This window comes from Acromyrmex echinatior, chromosome 5, assembly GCF_024713525.1.
Source record: "Acromyrmex echinatior isolate Ae372 chromosome 5, ASM2471352v2, whole genome shotgun sequence".
Lineage (NCBI taxonomy): Eukaryota > Metazoa > Arthropoda > Insecta > Hymenoptera > Formicidae > Acromyrmex > Acromyrmex echinatior.
Window position 1 is genome coordinate 512,955 of NC_141856.1, and position 19,702 is coordinate 532,656.

A 19,702-nucleotide genomic window follows, 5' to 3' on the forward strand; every position below is an offset into this window, starting at 1 on the left:
ACATTAAAATAGATTTCCTGCTTTAAAAACAAAATTTTCTTTGAAAAAAAAATGTCATTTTCTCATACAATTTTTGTTTTTATATAGTAGCGCATGACTTTTCAAGGTGTATAATTGAATAATTAAACGAACTTATGGTGAAGTTCGATTTCAATTATGCTGTCTTGTCTTGATGGACAAAGTAGTAGCGTTCCGCTGTTATTCTCAACAAGCGCATAGGAAACCAAAAGAGGTATTTCTTAGGGTGTATATCGTAGAACTAAATAAATTATTGCATCGTGTTCAGCAATCAAAAAGACATACAGTACCGCATTTAAAATCCGGATTAAACCATTTTTGCATCAAATCAAATATGTATTAAAGAAAACCGAAACTTTGATTTAAAAACCGCTCACTAGCGATCTTTAAATCTTAATATTTTTTAATAAAAATTTAGAGGTGTTTTTTTGGCATGAAATGGAAGCTTTGAGCTGAGAAGCTGATTAAAAAAAAAATTTTTTTCTTTTTAATCATATATATATATGTTTGTGTGTGTATGTCCGAAAAAAGGAAAACCAGGTAAGATTCATATTCTAATACATATAAAAAATAAAAGTTCTGTCATCTGCTTTATTGTTAGGATCGCAAAGTGGAAAGTCAACCAAGACTGAAAAGAATATACGATTCTCAAAGCCATCCGAGGACGCCAGGGCCAGGAACTTCTCCCTCTCCAAAAGTTTGATATATAACATGCCATACTGGACAGATGGTTTTTAGCGAACCGATAAACCTTAAGGTTTGAATTTTGCATGTAGTCCTTTTAGTATACTTAGAGTCATCTGGAGGACTCACAGTTCCTTAGAAGGAATTAAGATTGTGAAATGTTCTGTGTAAAATGTAAAGCCTAAAAATCGAGAGGTTCTCACCGAGATAAGTATGCTCTTTTTCTTGTTAATGGTAAAAGGATGTTAATAAATTCAATGTGATAGAGAAACATTCCTTACACATTATTTAAATATTGGTGCGGTAAGAAGAAAATCTAGGTATACCGAGAAAAGGCCCTTCTTTCTACGGAAATATTAGGATCTTTGTAAATATGTACGGGGCTGACGCCAAAGGCAATACTGAATTGAAAGAGCTGACTCTGAAAACGAAATCGTAAGAATTTTCTATCCTCCGGGTGGATAGAGCCTAGGAAATAAGCATTCTCCAAATCAATAGAAGCTAGAAAATCGTTTGAAGAGAGAAGATGAATGACTATCTTCCAATTTTTCAGTTTGAAATGAGGAGTAATAATATATTAATTTAAGTTTTTAAATTAAGAATAAATCTCCACCCTCCTGACAATTTTTTGATAACGAAAAATTGGCCCTCACACTGCTACCCTCTCGATTGCATCCTTACGCAGGCAAGAAATCTCTTGGGGACAAATCTGCTCATCTAGCTTGGATAGATGAATCTAAGATTCCTTAGACTGAAAGGATGCATGTTGTATGAATGGGAACCTGTACCCCGCAATGATCTGTAATATTGGGTCATTTAAAAAGTATCCGCGATTTTTTCATTCAAAAATTGAACAAAATACCGCGGATACTTTTTAAATGACCTAATATGATTGGTTCGATAATTCCTTTCATCATGGCAAGAAAGCAGATAACCTGCTGGTCTTGCTTACTTCAATCTCCTCTACCTATCGCCTTCTCAAATGAGATCTGTGACGATATGTTGAACGATGTCGCTCGTAGAGATCTTTAGATGGTTCACGTTGGTCTACTGAGTTGTGCTGAATTATGCTACTCAAAATCAATTCAGCGCAACTCGCAGAATTCGATTATCTCACATCATTCGCAACTTTGTCACAAGAGTTCAAAGTTTTTCATTCCTAAATATTAGTAAGGCTAACAAATTTTTTTTTATTTGGAAAACACTTCATATTATAGAGCTGCGGTTTGAGGCACAAACGTAGCACAATATAATACAATCAAGAAAATTACAAAATTCAAAAAGTGCGGGGCCACCAAAAAAAATTTCTTTTTGGAAAATACTTCATGTTATTGAGCTACGGTTTGCGGTCTACATCGGCACAAATCTAGTACAACATAGCGCAATTAAGAAAATTACGAAATTCGAAAAGTGCAGAGCCAACTTCACACGTTTAAATCTCACTTCGCGTAGAAAGTTGTGCGCCATTATACGCTACTATATAAAAACAAAAATTATATGAGAAAATAATGTTTTCAAAAAAATTTTTTGTTTTTAAAGCAGGAAATCTATTTTAAGGAGGTTCTCACATTTGATGAAATGTAAGACAAGTCTATAATATATATGTAATACAAATGTTAATAATACCAGTAATATCTAGAAAAAATTTCATTGACTTTTACCGTATCATTTTGAAAATATATTTAATTTTACATGCATAGAATTTTACATTACAAGTTGAAGGTATAACCTTATTCTGTAGTTATTCTCTTTTAAATTGAGACACTTGCGTATAAGACAGCAATTTAAAAATTGTTATAATTATAAAGTAAACACTTAAGTTTCTCGTAAAGTTTTATTTAAACTGACCATACAGTTTACAAAAAATTTCTTCAATGAAAAAAATTAGAATATATTAGGTGTTGGAATTAATTCGTAGCGTTTTTTAATGAAAGAATGTTATTTATTTCACATGAGCATTAAAAAATACATTAATGAAAGTACTTCCCATCACTTGTAAAACGCTACGAATTAATTCCAACACCTAATATGTCAAACAGACGATGCGTGATATACATCAAATGAGCATCTTACAATTTTTATTTTGTCATTTTAAAAATATTTAATATATTAATAACATAAAATTTTAATAATAAGTATGTATAATATTATATGGCATAAGATATTGTTAGTAATATTTTTATTTCATTATTTTTATTTATTATAGTTTTACTTTGTATTATTATGATTAAACTGTTGACTAGAAAGTAGCGCGAGAACCTTCTTAAAGCAAAGAATCTTTTATATACATATATATAGTGGAAAAGAGACGTTATTTTTTAAACTTTTCTTCTTAATAACTTTTTAATCAGCGACGGCTAAAACCTATTGGAGATCACTCAGGGTCATTACCTTGATAATATGTGCCAAGCTCAAAATAACTGGGAGATCTTCCAATGTAAACAAGTTTCCTAATTATTTTATAAATAGTATTTTGGAAATACATCAAATTGTGCAAAAAGCAAATTGCTAGTTTACAATATTGTTTCTTATAAACACGCTTCATAATTCTAACGCAAGTTTGCACATAGTTAATTTGCAGAATACATATAAATGCATGTACATACAAGTGGTATGGAAAGTTATGCTTATAACTCTATAGTTATGCTTATAACTCGCCCAAACACTGTCATTGTGTAAATGTAATATAATGTTTATACACACAAACACAACAATTGTATATCAATACCTACTTTCAAATTGACAGGAAAAAAACTAAGGATGCATTGAATATCCGGAAAATATCCAGTATCCAGTATTATCTGGTATTTTTTTTACTATTCGACCGGATAGCCGGATATCATTAGTATCCGGGATATCATTATATCCGGTTGAAATTTGATATCATCAAATTATTGATTTTTTCTTATACAAATGTTCTAGAAATATGTATGCATATTCATAATGTTATAATATCTTATACATTGTTGCAAAATAACAATCTTTTTTTCTATAAATTTTTTTTTTAAAAGACTTTCTCAGAATCCGTTCGGATATCCGAAAAATGTCGGATATTCAACTCGAAGAAATGACTTTGAATATTTGATTCGATACCGGATATCCGATATCCGGTATCCGGTAATTTTACGGTGCATCTCTAGAAAAAACTTTCATTACAATAGATGATTATATATTTAATATTCTATTTTTACGCGTAAAAATATTCATTGAACCATTTGTTATTAATGTTATCCCTATATTCCCTATTATGTTTCATCTTAACCTATGTATAAAATTATGTCAACACAATTATATTTTTCTGAATTTTTATTGCAATTATCATTGCTTACTTAAGAAAAGCATATAATTTTTCTCAATTAAAAAGAAATCATTTCCAATAATTAATTTTTTCATCTTGCGAGATTTATTCGTAAATTATTTATTTTCAGATGAATAGGTATGTATTGTCGTGCCAAATCGTAAGATATTTGAATACAACGAGCATTATGTGTATAATTATAAATAAAAATGTTTTAGTCTTTTTTCGGAAATCGATATTGTCACATGAAGACATTTTCAGCATTTCCATTCCTTAATTTTAGATATAAATTGTAATTAACACTCACTTATACTGATTCGTGATCATAAATGCTTTGATTGTTTGACACTCTTTATGAAAGATGGTTTGCACTCGAAAGAAAAAGAAACTTCATTAAGAAATAGCGAGATTAAACAAGCTCATTCTTGTTGTTTCGAGTTTCTTTCTTTTAATGAAAAAAAGCTTCTATTCCTATTAGTTTTGGTCTACATAGCGTTCAATTAAATTGTAATTTATTCAATTTTTATACAATTACATTCTACTGGTTTTATAGTTACTTTGACACTAAAGTTTTAACGATATTTCTAAATCGATACTATATAAAATATAAAATACTACGTTTGTATTATCATCGTATTGAATTTTTAATGTAAATATTATCAAAATATATTTTGCAGAAATAAATAAAATTTATTGACAAAGAGAAGGTTCCACATCTATATTTTATTTCAAAACGTAATTTTATATTATCATTTAATATTTTTGTTATTTAGTTTTTATCGCTGCAAAAATTAATACACCAGCTTGTAATATTCTGTTTCCATAATCATTATATATAAAAGCACATATTATTTTACATATAAATCTGCGCACAGATATCAAAGCACGATATCCTACGTGTTAAAGGGAAAAGGAGAGAAAAGTCCTCATAAAATTCTATCAGACAAGCCAATGCCTCCGGCGAGTCAACTCAGACTCTTAACGAAGGAAACTTCGCTTCCTTTGTACGTCCGTCTGCACGATAAGCAATCGAATTGCAATAAACCGGACCAAGATGTCTCAAGTTACCGAGATAGATATTACCAATGATAGTTGTGTTAAAGTTACGAGAATCGCGAAAGTACTACGTAGTACGCCGCGCTGCTCGATAGACAGTTACACGCCACGGCACCAGTTCGCATTGTAAAAGTACTACTTGGGTGCAACTTCGAGCGTCGAACAACCATTCCAGTAGGTTGTAACAACCTCAAAGTCCTCCTCAAAGTTCATCGTGGCGGCAATTTCTTGTCGCTACTACCGTAAACTCATAGTCTATTCCTTTCTCTCTTCGTCTCTCTTTCACTGTGTATTTACACAAGGCATGATAATGTTCAGTTAGTCACGCATTAGTAGTAGAACGATCAAATTCCTTTATATAAAAGATTTAAACCAGTAAAATTTTGGCGGGTTTGAGATTCAGGGCTGTAGAAAATAGTTTATATATTCATATTTTCTCTTACGCTATAAAAAAAGGTTCATGTAAAATTATAACATACACACACACATAAATGTAGTAATAATTTTAAAATCTACTATTAAAGGTATATATATCTTATTTATACACGTAAAATTACAATTAAGTTAAGAAAATGATTATCAATATATATAAATATTCTTTCCTCACAATTAATAAGAAATTTTTCGAACTGATAAAGACTCAATGTTAATCGGAACGTATATTAATGCATTTTATGTAGATATATTTTTTTATGAGACAGTGTTAATCTATTCTAACACCTGTTTTGCTCATTTCTTTTTATTTTTGCTGTGCAAACAAATATTATTCTTTTTTTTCTAAATAAAATTATTCTTTTATAATAATTAAACAATTTATAAAGCTAATTTACAATTAAATAAATAATGAATGAAGAAATAGTAAATATACAAGTCAGGCGCGTACTTGGTGCGCGATAATAAGTTAACACAAATCACACACAATTAAAAATCATAAATATAAATAATCAAACTGTATTACATCTTTAACAAGATGATTACAAATTGTATACAATAAATTGTTGAACGGAAAATTTTTTGTGAAGAGATATTGCAAATATATAGGCTACTTAGCACCAATATAATGGACATGATTTTCACTCAGAGTCGACAATTGTCATCAACATTAAAAATCACAAAAAAATGAATTCCTGTGTCAAGTATATTTTTATTTTTAAATGCTGTTTGCTTTCATTTAAGTATGAAATGTTCTTTTTAATTACAAATATTCACTGGCATTAATAATAAATAGATTTATGCGAAGTACATTTTATTCTTAAAATTGTATTTTTCCTTGTATATGTATAATATCATTATATGATTCTAATAAGCTCAATTGCATTATTTGAAAACTATTTATTTTTAGATTAAAAATTACAAATTGTTTTCAAAAATTTGAAAATTCACAGGTAGGCGACAGTAGTGTATATAAGGATCCTTCAATAATAATAGTAATATCAAGATCTCAGAAGTGGGAGATGACGATTGACTATGGTTTTGTGAGTGAAGTGTTGCATTCATGGACTCCATCATGTCTCCAAATGTAATCCAAACTTTAAGGATGGGTAAAATATTCAGTTTGTCCTAATGTTTCTGTCAGTTGTACTGAAAATGGGGATGTGAACAGACGGCCGACTTTGTCACAGCAACACGATGGAGAGGCAGTTGTCTATGCACGTGGACGGATCTTTCGCGGCTTCTGCTATCCAGATAAATAAATGAGCAATGAATTCGCCGCGATGGATCCGCCTGTGTGTGCGGGCAGCCAGCGTTCTCTGCCACTGCAACAGGGTTGACAATCTGTTAGCATCCTTATTTGCAATATGGCTAACAAAGGTAATCCTAAAGTCATCTGTCGTCTTTTATTACAAAATCATATTATTTTTGTATAATAATTACTTTTTTTCTTTTCTTATTGATTTGAAAATCCTTTTCTAGGATTAATGTATATATAATTAACATGCGTCTGTGAAGTGGAGTTTATGACGAGAATGACAAAAAACTTTTTTTAAGGGGATCCTAAAGTGAAGCCCGAATTCCGACGAAGTCATCAGAGATTGCTGTTTTTTTCCAGTACGACATGTCTTTGTATACTATCACACTAATACCTCATGCAACTTGCGATACATGTAGTCGTACGTTTGTGTCAATGTTCGTATAACAAATTCATTGCGATAAAGCGTGTGTTAGGGAGAGGACCATGGTGTCCCCGTTGCGCTATGTGGAGCGCTATTTTCTCTTTGTTGGAGACTTGTGTCTCACGCCTTGTTGCTTGTCCGAAGGAATTGGCTGCGCGTAATAAAAGATAAAATCTTGCCTTGATATAACATACTTTATTATTTCTTGATTTGCACTCGCGTATACTATCAGGTCAAAGAATAAAATATAGTTTTTTTGCACCGGTCTTGTACGTATTCCCCGCAAGAAGATCGCACACGGAATCTTCCAGAACACCGCCAGAGTGCGCGGCGGTTACACGCAGGCAGCATAGTCGCGCGCATGCCCTTCTCTTCGGTCCCATCAGCGACACGACACGTCGCTAACACGCCGCGATTACGCAGCAAAGCCAACGGGCTGGTAACAAGCCACACACACTCTGATAAGCGTCTAAGTCTAGTTCTAAAAACTCGACGTTATTTATTTGTGGAAACTACGTGTTTGTGAATTATTATTTTGTAAGTATAAGTTGCAAAACTTTTGTATCGCGTAAATGTTGTCACGACTTAACAGCTTGAGACGCCATATTACACAAAGAAATGATAAAAGATATATCAATTTCGAAGTTTTGGGTCGATTCCTTATTATAAATTGTTATAAAATTACGATTTAGTCGATAATACTGATGGCTTAAAATCTCCTTAATCGAAAATTGTTTATTTTTGGCGCTATTTTAAGCATAAGGTGTTCTTGTTTAGAGATAGATATATTTGCACTTCTTTAAGAATTCATTTTTTAAATAAAATATATAAAATTAATAAATAAATTGTTAGTGTTTAGTCCGTATAATAAATGTCGAGCATTTATAATTTATCGCAATATACAAAAAAATGATAATTATATAATTAGTTAAAAAGCAAACATTTTTTCGACGAGGTAATCATTTTCAATGTAAATAATTGATAAAATTTTGAACTATAAGAAAATTATATACAAACTCCGCATAAATTAAAATACAAAATTGTTTCAAGGTTTTTTTTAACTAACTTGGAAAAATTTATTTCTAACGAAGTTTATAAAAGTAATAGAGTAGTAAGAGTTTACTTAAAAAATTTTGAGGTAATTTTAAGTGTATAAAAGGTTAGGTCAAAATAACCAAAATTTTTGAAGTTTTTCAAGAATGACTTAAATATAATCGGCACAGCGTACTAGTTCCTTTCAATTGTTCCCAAGTAAATTTTAAAATTACTTTAAAAAAAAGTTTAAAGTGTTCAAATTTACCTTTATTTCTTAGGTTTTCTCTATAATTTTAAGTATTCTAAAATAAAATTTTAAAGTTTTCTAATGTAAATGTTCCCATGGGGGAATACCAGAAATAGGTATAGATAAAATCTTCATCTTAGCTGTCATCATAGATATCAACCATAGTCGTTGTTTGCTTCATACGCTTAATGCACGTCCTATTAATTGCTTTTGGTTACCTCATCATATAGGTATATAGGTGAAAAATCAAAAACTTGATGTTACTTTAGAATATCTGTTAATTTAAAAAAAAATTTTTTTTATAAATTGGTCAATAATTAAGGATTAATAAATAAATAATTAATAAAATATAATTTTGTTTAAAAATACCTTGTTAGGCGCATGCATATTCTTCGCATGTTGCAAAATTTCTTTGTAGTATGCAGATATTCAACTTGAATTGTTTTACATTTAATGTTATCTAGTAAACTCATTAGTTTGAATTTTAAATTGATAAAAGAAAAATGTTTTTTCTAACATACTTAAAGGTCGAAAAAAGAGAAGGGAAAATAGGAACGGGGAACCGAAGAAGGAGCGAAGAAAGGAAGCCTAGAAAGAGCGTAATAATTGTAATATACAGGGTGGGCCATCTATTGGTACGTTTTTAAAAATGCGATCAAATGAGCATACATTGATATTTTTTATTAATTTTTTTTTTGTTGTGAAGCTAAAAGTATCCGCGTCAAGAATGAAAAACGATTTCGTTCATGTGGCTCCCTCTACTGGCCTTACAGTATGCCATTCGGTCACCCCAATTATTAATGACATTTTGGACTACCTCGGCGCCAATTTCACTCAAAACAGTCGTAATATAATGTCATCCACTAACATCCCTTTCTCACGAACTTTCCTCACCAATTTGCGTATAGCTCCTTCGGTGGGTGCTCTATCACGACCCATATTTCTTTTCAAAATTCGTACAGTTTCGGCGACACAGCACTGACTTTGAAAATAAGTTTTTAAAATTTCAAAACGCTCTTCAAGAGAAAACATGTTGTTTCGTGCCGCGGACGATATGACTAATAAACTGTCAAAATTTCGGGTCTGTAGCTCGTTCGGTGTTGCCATACGACGAAATTCAAAAACGTACCAATAGATGGCCCACCCTGTAGAAAGATAAGTGAGATAAGTCAGATAGAGATTCTATTCATTTTGTTTGTTCAAACCATGTTGCTGTTTTTTTATGTGAACTATTTCTAAAACTAGTCTTTTATTATATGAAGATTTAATGTCAAGAATTGATATTAAATATTTTAATATTTTCCCATTCAAATTCATGGTTGTGAGTAATACGATGATTAGATATGACTAAGGATGAACTCGTTTTTTATTATTATCCGCCCGATATTCAGAAATTTCAATTTGCAGTTTTTTTTAATTTGGCCTATATATATGACATCGCAATCGTGACATGATATCTTGTATACTATCTTGATGCGACATAGGATCCAATTTATCCTTTCAACGACTAATGAATTTTTTTAGAGTGTTCAGAATGATATAAACTGTTTTTAGATTTAATTTTGTTGTGATCGGAGTAAATGAGTCGGAAATTGATTTTACATATGATATGATATAATATTTATTGGTAACAGTAGGCATGGATATTCATTCTTTCTATTATAAACGTGAAATTTAAATTTACAATTTAATTAGTACAAAAACCAATGAATAGATACATTAAAACAAAAAATATGAAAGATTATTTATAGTCGCTGAGTATGAAGTATTCAATTTATAAAATGATCAACGCGCCTAAATTAAATTTTACCTTGATTCATATTTACGTTTCTTTTTTTATTATTTGTTTAAATTGCAAGTCCTACTTACTTTTTAATTATAATTAAAATTATTTAACTATTATTTTGAAATAATCTCAACTGTTCGCAACTCATCGATTCATGTATCTATAGAAACACGAATAAATCATGTACTTATAGATACGGTCTCAAGAGTCAATCTAATTATCAATAAGTGATTGACATCTGAAAAATTACCATGTGTGCCAATAGAAATGTAGTAGTTTACATAAAAATTATAATAATTCGTTGCCAAATTTCCGTCTAACGTAACAAATTACGTTCAATTTTTCTTAGCTGTGCTATCAATATATACTAACGTAAAATACAAATATAATACATACGAAAAGAATATAATACGAGAAAAGATTAGCCAACGCAGCTAAAATATATTGTGGCAGCTAAAATGTATCCTTATAGTAAGGACAGTTAATGTCGTTGCTATCAAAGCTCAATTTATTAACTGCTAAAATTTAGGCGCTGCGAAAATATTCACTGCCAGAGTAAAATGATGTTCAGCTAAAGATATTAAGCTAATTTCTTTTTGAAACAGAAACTATAATAATATTTGCAAGGAGATTAAGAATCTTAGTTGACATTATACAGGGTGTCCCAAAATAATCGCCAAATATTTCATGGACAGGTAGGGCGAATTAAACTGAGTCGAAAAGTCCTGTAGCAGGACTGTAGATTATCTATAATAGACAAAGTTATTTTACGTTACAAATTATAATAAACAGATTAATAATAGATTAATCTCTTTTTTGCTCAGTGAGCGATCACTTCTGGATGCACCCAGTGAGTATGCTACACAATGTCGTCAAAACGATATTATGCGCAGGCAGCGCAGACAACCGGCAGCATCCTAGGAACAATTGCGAATGTTCAGTTACGCGGTTAAGATAGTGAAGAATAGCTGCCACTTAGCTACTCGTGTTAAGTACGCTTTTAATTTTAACTAATAAAGTTGGATGTCGGCAGCAAATGTATTTTATCTTCAATAGCCAATTTTTAGCAATAACAGCAAAGTTTGAACCAGCAACTGGTACTTAACTGATATTACTATTATGTATATAATATTAAAAATTTGTATATTTACATAAAAATTATAAAATGCAATAAATATACTATTATTGTTATAATTTTATATTGTTATTGTAATCTTCTAATATATAAATAAGGTAATTCGAGAGAGAAGATGCCAAGAGAAAAGACGTCACTTTGTTCATAGTTTTCTTATAGAACGCTCGCTGGCCATACTGATTGTGCAAAAACGTGTGGTAAACAGTTGCGCAATTATCAGTAGAGATAAACATGTTCGTGCCAATGTCGAGTGGAAAAGATTATACGAAGTACGAAAAGGTAGGTCGTGAAACATGCTCTTTATAATATTTGGTATGCTAAAGTCTGTATTTCGATCCTTACTGTAAAACCGAGCAAATGATGTACGGTTTTAATCAGTATTTTCTGGTGATCATGTAGACGATATTAATTTGTAATATTCTTATATGCATAAAAATTGCAATTAAATATTACTTTTACACACATTTGGGGATAAGATGACAGTAAATACAAAACAATTTTTTCTGCTTGAAATCGTCATTAAAACGATTTTATGAATTAAAATTTTGGATGCTTGATATAATTCGAAATATTTAGGGTAATGAAATGCTATTTAAACGAATAAAAGTATATCCAACTTACTTCCAAAATAACTTTCTTTCATATTTCCTCAATTTATGTTTTATTATAACTTTATGTGTTTTTATAGTTTAAATTCTTGATTATGAACTATAAATAAGTAAAATATGTAAGTTTACATTGCATTACATTATTTAATTGTTTGTGTCTTCTCCTATAGGAGGTGGCATCTTATCCATATATATAGGAGGAAGATGCCATTTTTACATAGATATGACATATCAATTTTTTCCAATAATACGGAATATTAAACGTTATATTCGTGAAATAATTTGTGTAAATAAAGAAAGATCTCTAGAATATAATTAATATTTTTTCGTAAGTTAATTCAAAAGCATTAAGAAGTTATTCAAGAATAAAGACTTAAGTGTGGCGTTTTTCTCTCAATCACATTATATAATATAATTACACACAGTTGGAGAAAAAGTGTTAATTTTTTTAAAAACGCACAATTATAAATCGTATAACTTTTACATATACCTACTATTTATGTAACTTTATAAACTTTTTAATAATATATTCGATGAAGACACAGTACTCAATGCAAGATGTATATTGTCATCAGTATAAATAGAAATTGTAGCAGCTTTATATTTAGATTTGATTTACATGTACTATATCGGCTACAGTTCATTTGATGCTACAAATACTTTGAAGAATTTTTTGATTGGTCAATTAGTAAAATTCTTTCTTCTGATTGGTCAATCAAAAGCTTCCGAAGCATTTGTAGCGTCAAGTGGACCGCACCCATTAGAAATCAAGAGGAGGATGAAACTGTTCTCCGTGGTATTAATAATCGTAATAATTGATTGATTGTATGTAGATTCCACTGTTATTTGACAACGCATATCATACAGCTATTCGGCGCAAAGCGATACGCGGCATGGGAAAATAGAAACTACTGCATTATAACGGACCGTAAAGCATTAGCAATACGTTATCAAACGTCAAATATAATGTTTGACTTCCGATATTGCTCATTAGGATGAGCAAGCTGCAAGCTAAAGAACACACAATCCAATTTCATATCGGCTTATTTTGCATACTTATACAAAGTAATGAAATACCTAAAGCTTTGTCTTTCTCGTATACTTATTTTGGTTTTTTTTTAAATTAATTTGTCAGCCTTACAGCAGATTAGCTGTTACATGAAATATTTAAATAAATATTTATATAGAATGATTTATATGAATTATACCATTATTACATTTATTGTCTCATGTACGTTAATTCTTAATTATATTTTCGCTATATAATGTAATAATATGGTATATGTTACAACAATATACGTATATATTGTGTATGTGTATAAATTAAGTTTAATATTTTCTATTTGAATCACCTGAGTATAGAACCCAAAGTTCTTTTATTTATTTTCTTAAATCCATTTATTTAACATTATATTGTCATATTTTAAATGTGTACTTATACAGTTTCTCGATATACGTATATATGGTCTTGTAAGTATTGCAAATTTTATTTGTAAACAAAATTATCAGTTTGAAACAAAAAGATTTAGTTAATACATATTAATGAATAATCTGAAACTTGCTTTATTATTTTGAATAAAAAGTACGCATTGAAAATTTGCATCAGGTGATTATTAATACAAATTTTGGATGTGATCGTCAACTTTATTTGCTTTAATATATTATTACGGGATAAAATGTTAGCAATTAAGTGAGTGCAATGATATGGCCGTATAATAATTATGAATTGTAGTCACTTTATGCAGCTTGCTCGTGTATAACATAATTAGGATATAACCGCAAAAAGCAGGCAAAAACAGTACATTCATTGATTAATGATGATTGTTCGATCGCGTTATATTTATTTACAGATCATCGAGAAGACAATACATCATCACGTTGTGATTTAATGGTACGTCTGTAGTATATAACGCTATGCTCCTCTTCAAATACGTTATTTCATTCGGCGATATCACTCATCATTAATATTCATGCAATCCTGAACTATGTTCAATAAATGACAATGTTATAACATGATGAATCTTAATTCAATTTTATGATACATGCAGTCAATTCTTTTTAGTATTGAAGTCTAGACTTACGAATTAACAATAATAACAAGATTTCTATTCTGTGAACTGTCTATATATATATATTTTAGTTTTCTTATATTCAGCTATTTTTATGTATAATATGTCTCACAATTTATTATATTATAATCCATTTATTGTCACTTTGCAATATAATAGGTTTTTTTTCATGTAATATTGTTTATAATGCTGATTGTTTAGTTCAGACTAGAGGTCCTGTATCGGATATTTTGACATGAGCGATTTTTTTCAAAATCCTTATGAAAGATATGTATACAATTTCCTATATATATTATATCCCACTTTAACTTATACTATTTTATTTTATAACTTTAATTAAATTTATAGAGTGAGATTGCATAAATAAAAGAGACATGATATGTGTATAAGGAGAAATTATATATATCTTTATCTTTTGTAAGATTTTGACAGCTCGCGATTAGACTCTATTATAGGATCTTTAGTTTGGACCAAAAACCCTGCTTTCTAATCACAGAATCGTGAAATAACAAGGTTAGATCGGCGATGACATTTTTCAGCGGAAATTTATGACTGTGGTAATGTATGCAATCTTATTAGTTTACTGAAAAGTAGTGACAGCAATCAAAATTATTTCGTGATTAGAGGATCTATACGTACATTAACAATAAGTCAAGACATTTATATTACTGTTATACGAGAATAAATTTATGTACGGAAAGGACGATTTTTTGCTAAAGTGTTTAAAATTTAGCCACATATAAGGTCTGTTTTTTATTCCTACATTAGACTATACTAGAACTCTCTTTCTCGCTTTCGTGAAATATTAAATATACATATACCTATCTCACTTTAAGTTCCAAAAGTGTACACTAGTTCAGTCACAAAAAAAACAGATAGATTTGAAAACAATTTTGTTGCACCATCAAAATAATTATGTAGGACGTTAAAATTGGTAGAATGTCAAAACTTTTTGCAATATTGCTCATGTTTGAAATTCCTACCTATAATTATATTTTGGTCAAACAAATTATTTTCTGTATCTAACTAAATCTGAAAACACTTTAATAAAATTGTTTTTTTTGTATATACACACAACCATTTAGCATCTACTTCTTATAGATGTTATCCTTTTGATTTAATAACAGTAAATTAAACAAAATTGTTATGAATAAAAAAGCGCTAAATAAAATCAAGAACATGTAGGATAGGATGGGGATATTATGAGCATCTTAAGAAAAAATTTTTATATGTCTAGCATATTGAAGAATAAAAAAATCTTGTGCATACCATTTGATAGCTACTGTTGATATATTTTATTGTTGAAATTGATTATTTTAATGCAGATATTGAAATAATGGCGGGTGCTCTTATTGTCCATCCAATGCTCATATTATTCTCTGGGTAGGATATGAGCGTCCTTATAATATGAGCACAGGAAATTTTTTGTAAGAAATTATGCAGAAATGAAAGATTAATATATACGTGTATTTAAAACATTATTATTAGAACAAATGTCAATCAAATGTTTGATTAATATAACAAAAATAATGTCGCTTTTACAAATATTTATAGTAAGTATTATCAAATGGTAACAATTTGATAATACTTGTTACTTATTATATATATTTGTAGAAGTAACATTATTTTTATTATTTATTTCATTACTTATTTCACCATACATTTAGTAACTATTATCAAACTCCGAGGGATCAACCACTACTTAAAAGATGTACAGTGATTGCTAATTATGGCAATACAACACACTTTATTGTAAGCATTGCTATTGTATTATTATTATTAATATTGTTTTCCTATGTATTGCATACAAGTATTATCAATGTTTTGCTATGTATTGCTATTTATTGCTGACATATTATTAGCGTATTGCAAGTACTGCTAACATTGCCTGTTTTATTATTGTACTGCCGCAATATATTTTCAAAGAAATGTACACTGATTGCCGTAGCGATTGATCCTTCTCCAGACTCTTTTTTCAGTGTATGATAAGGAATAACATATTCATAATAAACATGCATACCTATTCGAAAAACTCCCGTGTCTAATAAATCAATAATGATCTCAGAACTTTGTGAAATTAGAATGGCTCAATATTGTTTACTTTACATATTAACACGCAGAATAAAATATCTTATTGTTGATTGGGGACCTTATTAAGATAGGGCAAAAAGCGTAAAAAAATTAAAAAAATAACGTACCGGCTTATTTCATATGATAAATATCCAAAGTACATAAATTTCAATTACATAAATTTAAACTTCGCAGCATATTGGATATCTTCGCAAAGATAGATGCATCTTTTTACAACACTTAGCACTAATATCAACCGTAGCAGAAATATAAAGGATGCTCATATATTACTTGCAATGCTCATAATATCCTACAATCCGATCCTATATTTCTATGTAAATTTCCAAGATTAATTCAGTGCGTAGTTTGAAGAACTATAAGAAACTTAACATAAATGTTTAAAACTTAACATAAAAATATTATTAGGCATTGTACCCGCTAGGTTATTATAAGGCATCTCACCGGCTAGTTTTTAGTTCTTGCACTCTAAATTTTTGAGAGTGAAATTTTATTTCCAAAGAGTGATAGTTGCGCCAGTCCAATAGAAGAAGAGTGAAATTTTCACTCTTAGAGTGAAGAATCACTCCAAATGGGAGTCAATTTTCAATCTATGTGGAGAATAAATAATTTCATTCTCCGAAGAGAGAGATTGAAATTTCACTCTGATAAATGTTAAGTTTAGCCTCCCTACATCTAATCTAAAAATTATTAGATTCTTTCGACGTATTTTTGCACAAAACGAACGAATATGGTAGAATATGGTAGAAAAAAGCATCGCCCTGTCTTGTGAAGCAAAATATTAGTCATTAAAATTGACTTTTCAGATTTGGTTGAGAAATTCTTATATTTAAGATCGTCTTAAATACAGTCTTAAGATGTCATAAGTCATAGTCATATTATCATCTTAAAATGTCACTTAAGATAATCTTAAAATAAAAACAAATTATGAATATTCCAGTGATATGATAGTCAAACAAATACTTCTGCTTTCATGTTTTATGTGTACAATTTACATTAACGATAACAATACCCACGAACGAATCGTTTTCGGGAGAAAAACTTTGTTTCCAATTTCTTATAACAAGGAAATTCCGTCGCACAATCCTCGGCAAAGTGTTAACGCCGTGAGCAATAAATACGAGGGTTGAAAGCGGAAAAGCAACGACTCGAATCGAGTTGGATGGATATAAAAAGAAATTACTAGCCTCTCAGACGCACTTGGACCTCCAAACGGCACTGGCACTCATGCTCCCTTTCTCCCTATCTTAGTTTCCATCTTGCTTTCTTTCTCGCGCGATATCCACTCGCCATTTCTGTTACCTATTCTCTCTTTTATACCGGGTTTATCTTCTATACTTCTTCCTTCTTTTCCCAAGACTGCACCGGCTATTTCTCGATTCCGCCGCTCCACACTCGTAACCTGAATTATAGATGTCCCTCACAGTCTGTCGCAACTCACTGTCTTCGTTTCCGGTTCAGCAAAGATAGCATGCTTGAGCCGTTATTTGCATATATGATCGCGAACGGAATGAATGCTCACAAATTTGATACAATTCTTTGCTACAATTTCAAGTATTTACCTATATAGGATTCATATAGGTATAATTTTTATTGAGAAGTAGTGTTCAGTTATAAATAAGTATATCCTACACAAAAAGAATGATTTCGCTGATATATTGAATTTAAAACTTTTTTAGCTAAGTACAGATCTAAAAATAACTTTGTTGGACCATCAAAATATACTGTTGAAAAATTCAACAAATTTAGTACATTTCGTATGTCCCAAACGGATCTCTGTCCACATTTTTGTGTTAATTTAATACAAGAATATATTAGAAAGTAACACAAATATTATATTAAAAAATTAACACAAAAATGTAACACTGACACAATTTGTAAGCAAGCTGTGGAAGCATATTTTTTTCAGTAAAATAACATTTATATTAAATTAACATGTATTTTATTCATCTTATGGCTCCTGCACATAGAACGCGGCAACGTTTGCCGCGCCGCGGAAGTTAATGCAGTAGCCAATCATTCTTTCGCTTTTATGAAAAAGCAATAAATTGATTGGCTCTCGCGTCAATTTCCGCTGTGCGGTAAGCGTTGCCGCGTTCTGAGTGCAGGAGCCATTAGAATTTACGTTTTAAAATACATTATTTTAACATTGTTTGTTTATACACGATAATGTTTGTTATGAAAAGGCAGTTATGTAATACATGATAATCTCTATAAATTACAATAATCTAGAATAAATAAATATTAAGACATTACATATATTTCGGCCTTTGTATTAGGTCTTCTTCAGCTGTACAAAAGTTATATAAAAATTCGCAAAGATGTTAACATGTTCGAGATAGGAGCGCTCTTATGTAGACATATCAGTAATAATGAAAAACCAGACATAAGTTCTTCTGATGGTTCTTCTTATTACGAAACATATGTAATGTCTTAATATTTATTTATTCTAGATTAGAAACTAATATAGTAATTTATAGAGATTATCACGTATTTAATTTTTACGTTATAAAAATATTAAATCTAATTTTTATATGTCCTTTCACAACAAACATTATCGTGTATTACGAACAAGAGTTCTTTGTACTTTTTGGTTTTTATTGTTTGTTTACTTATTCATAAATTGTGTTAGTTTCACACTAAGAAAGATTGAATATCAATTTAATAAAAAAAATTTAAATAACATATTATATTAAATTAACATTTGAACATGTTAAAAATTTAACACAAAATTTTAACAAGGGTGAGTGAATGTTTCTAATACAAATACAAAATGTTTTCTACTGTGTAATTATGTAGAACGTTCAAGTTAATAATTAAAATGTCACAATTTTTTGTAGGATGCTCATATTCGAGTGTGTCATACTTTGATAATTTAATAAAATTATTTTTTAAATCTAATTAAAATTTTAGATGCGCAAAATCATTCTTGAAACAAAAGAAACTAAAATCACTTATATAAAATAACACGGTCAAAAATAGTATCAGTGTTAATAACAGATATTATAAAATTATCAAAAAATATTATAAATGTATTGTCATTAGAAAACGTTTCAATTTCAATATACGAGGGCAAGGTGAAAAGTTCTCGGCCTAGAAAGTGAAAGAATAAGTTTTTTACTTTAAAAATACATTTATTTGTAGCAGTATCATCTATGTTAGGCCGAGACTTTTCACCTTGCCCTCGTACACGTACATAATAAGGTAATAATGTAATAATATACATGTTAATAGCTAAGTTGGAATGTAACGCGTTACTTATAACATTAGTTACAATTACTTTTTTTTAGATAGGAACGGTAACAAACATAATATCGTTACTTTGTACATATAACATATATGTTTATGAAACGTACATAAACGATGAGTTTCAAAAGAAGAAAATGTTATGTTTGACTATGTTGTGATTAATCACAATCATTATAACGATTATAGTATATAAGAAAATTATAATAACATATATAACAACTTGCTACTGTTTGGGTAATGATAATGATAACAAATCAGTAACGAACAATGGTAACGAGTTACTTTTATAAAATAACTTTTTCAATCCTAGTTAAC

At 29.7% G+C, this 19,702-nt stretch overlaps 1 protein-coding gene and 2 long non-coding RNA genes across 6 annotated transcripts in view; 1 reads left to right on the forward strand and 2 right to left on the reverse strand.

Moving 5' to 3' along the window:
- The window catches only part of LOC105152147 (lachesin), a 554,769-nt gene that overhangs the window by 221,772 nt on the left and 313,295 nt on the right, over positions 1-19,702 (reverse strand). The window lies entirely within an intron of this gene.
- Positions 6,374-7,309, reverse strand: LOC147909618 (uncharacterized). The gene is made up of 2 exons (XR_015545151.1): positions 6,932-7,309; positions 6,374-6,813 (listed from the first exon to the last, which is right to left on the reverse strand). It is a non-coding gene; the product is annotated as an uncharacterized LOC147909618 (long non-coding RNA).
- On the forward strand, positions 7,531-12,829 carry LOC147909619 (uncharacterized). The gene is made up of 3 exons (XR_015545150.1): positions 7,531-7,707; positions 11,063-11,652; positions 12,815-12,829. It is a non-coding gene; the product is annotated as an uncharacterized LOC147909619 (long non-coding RNA).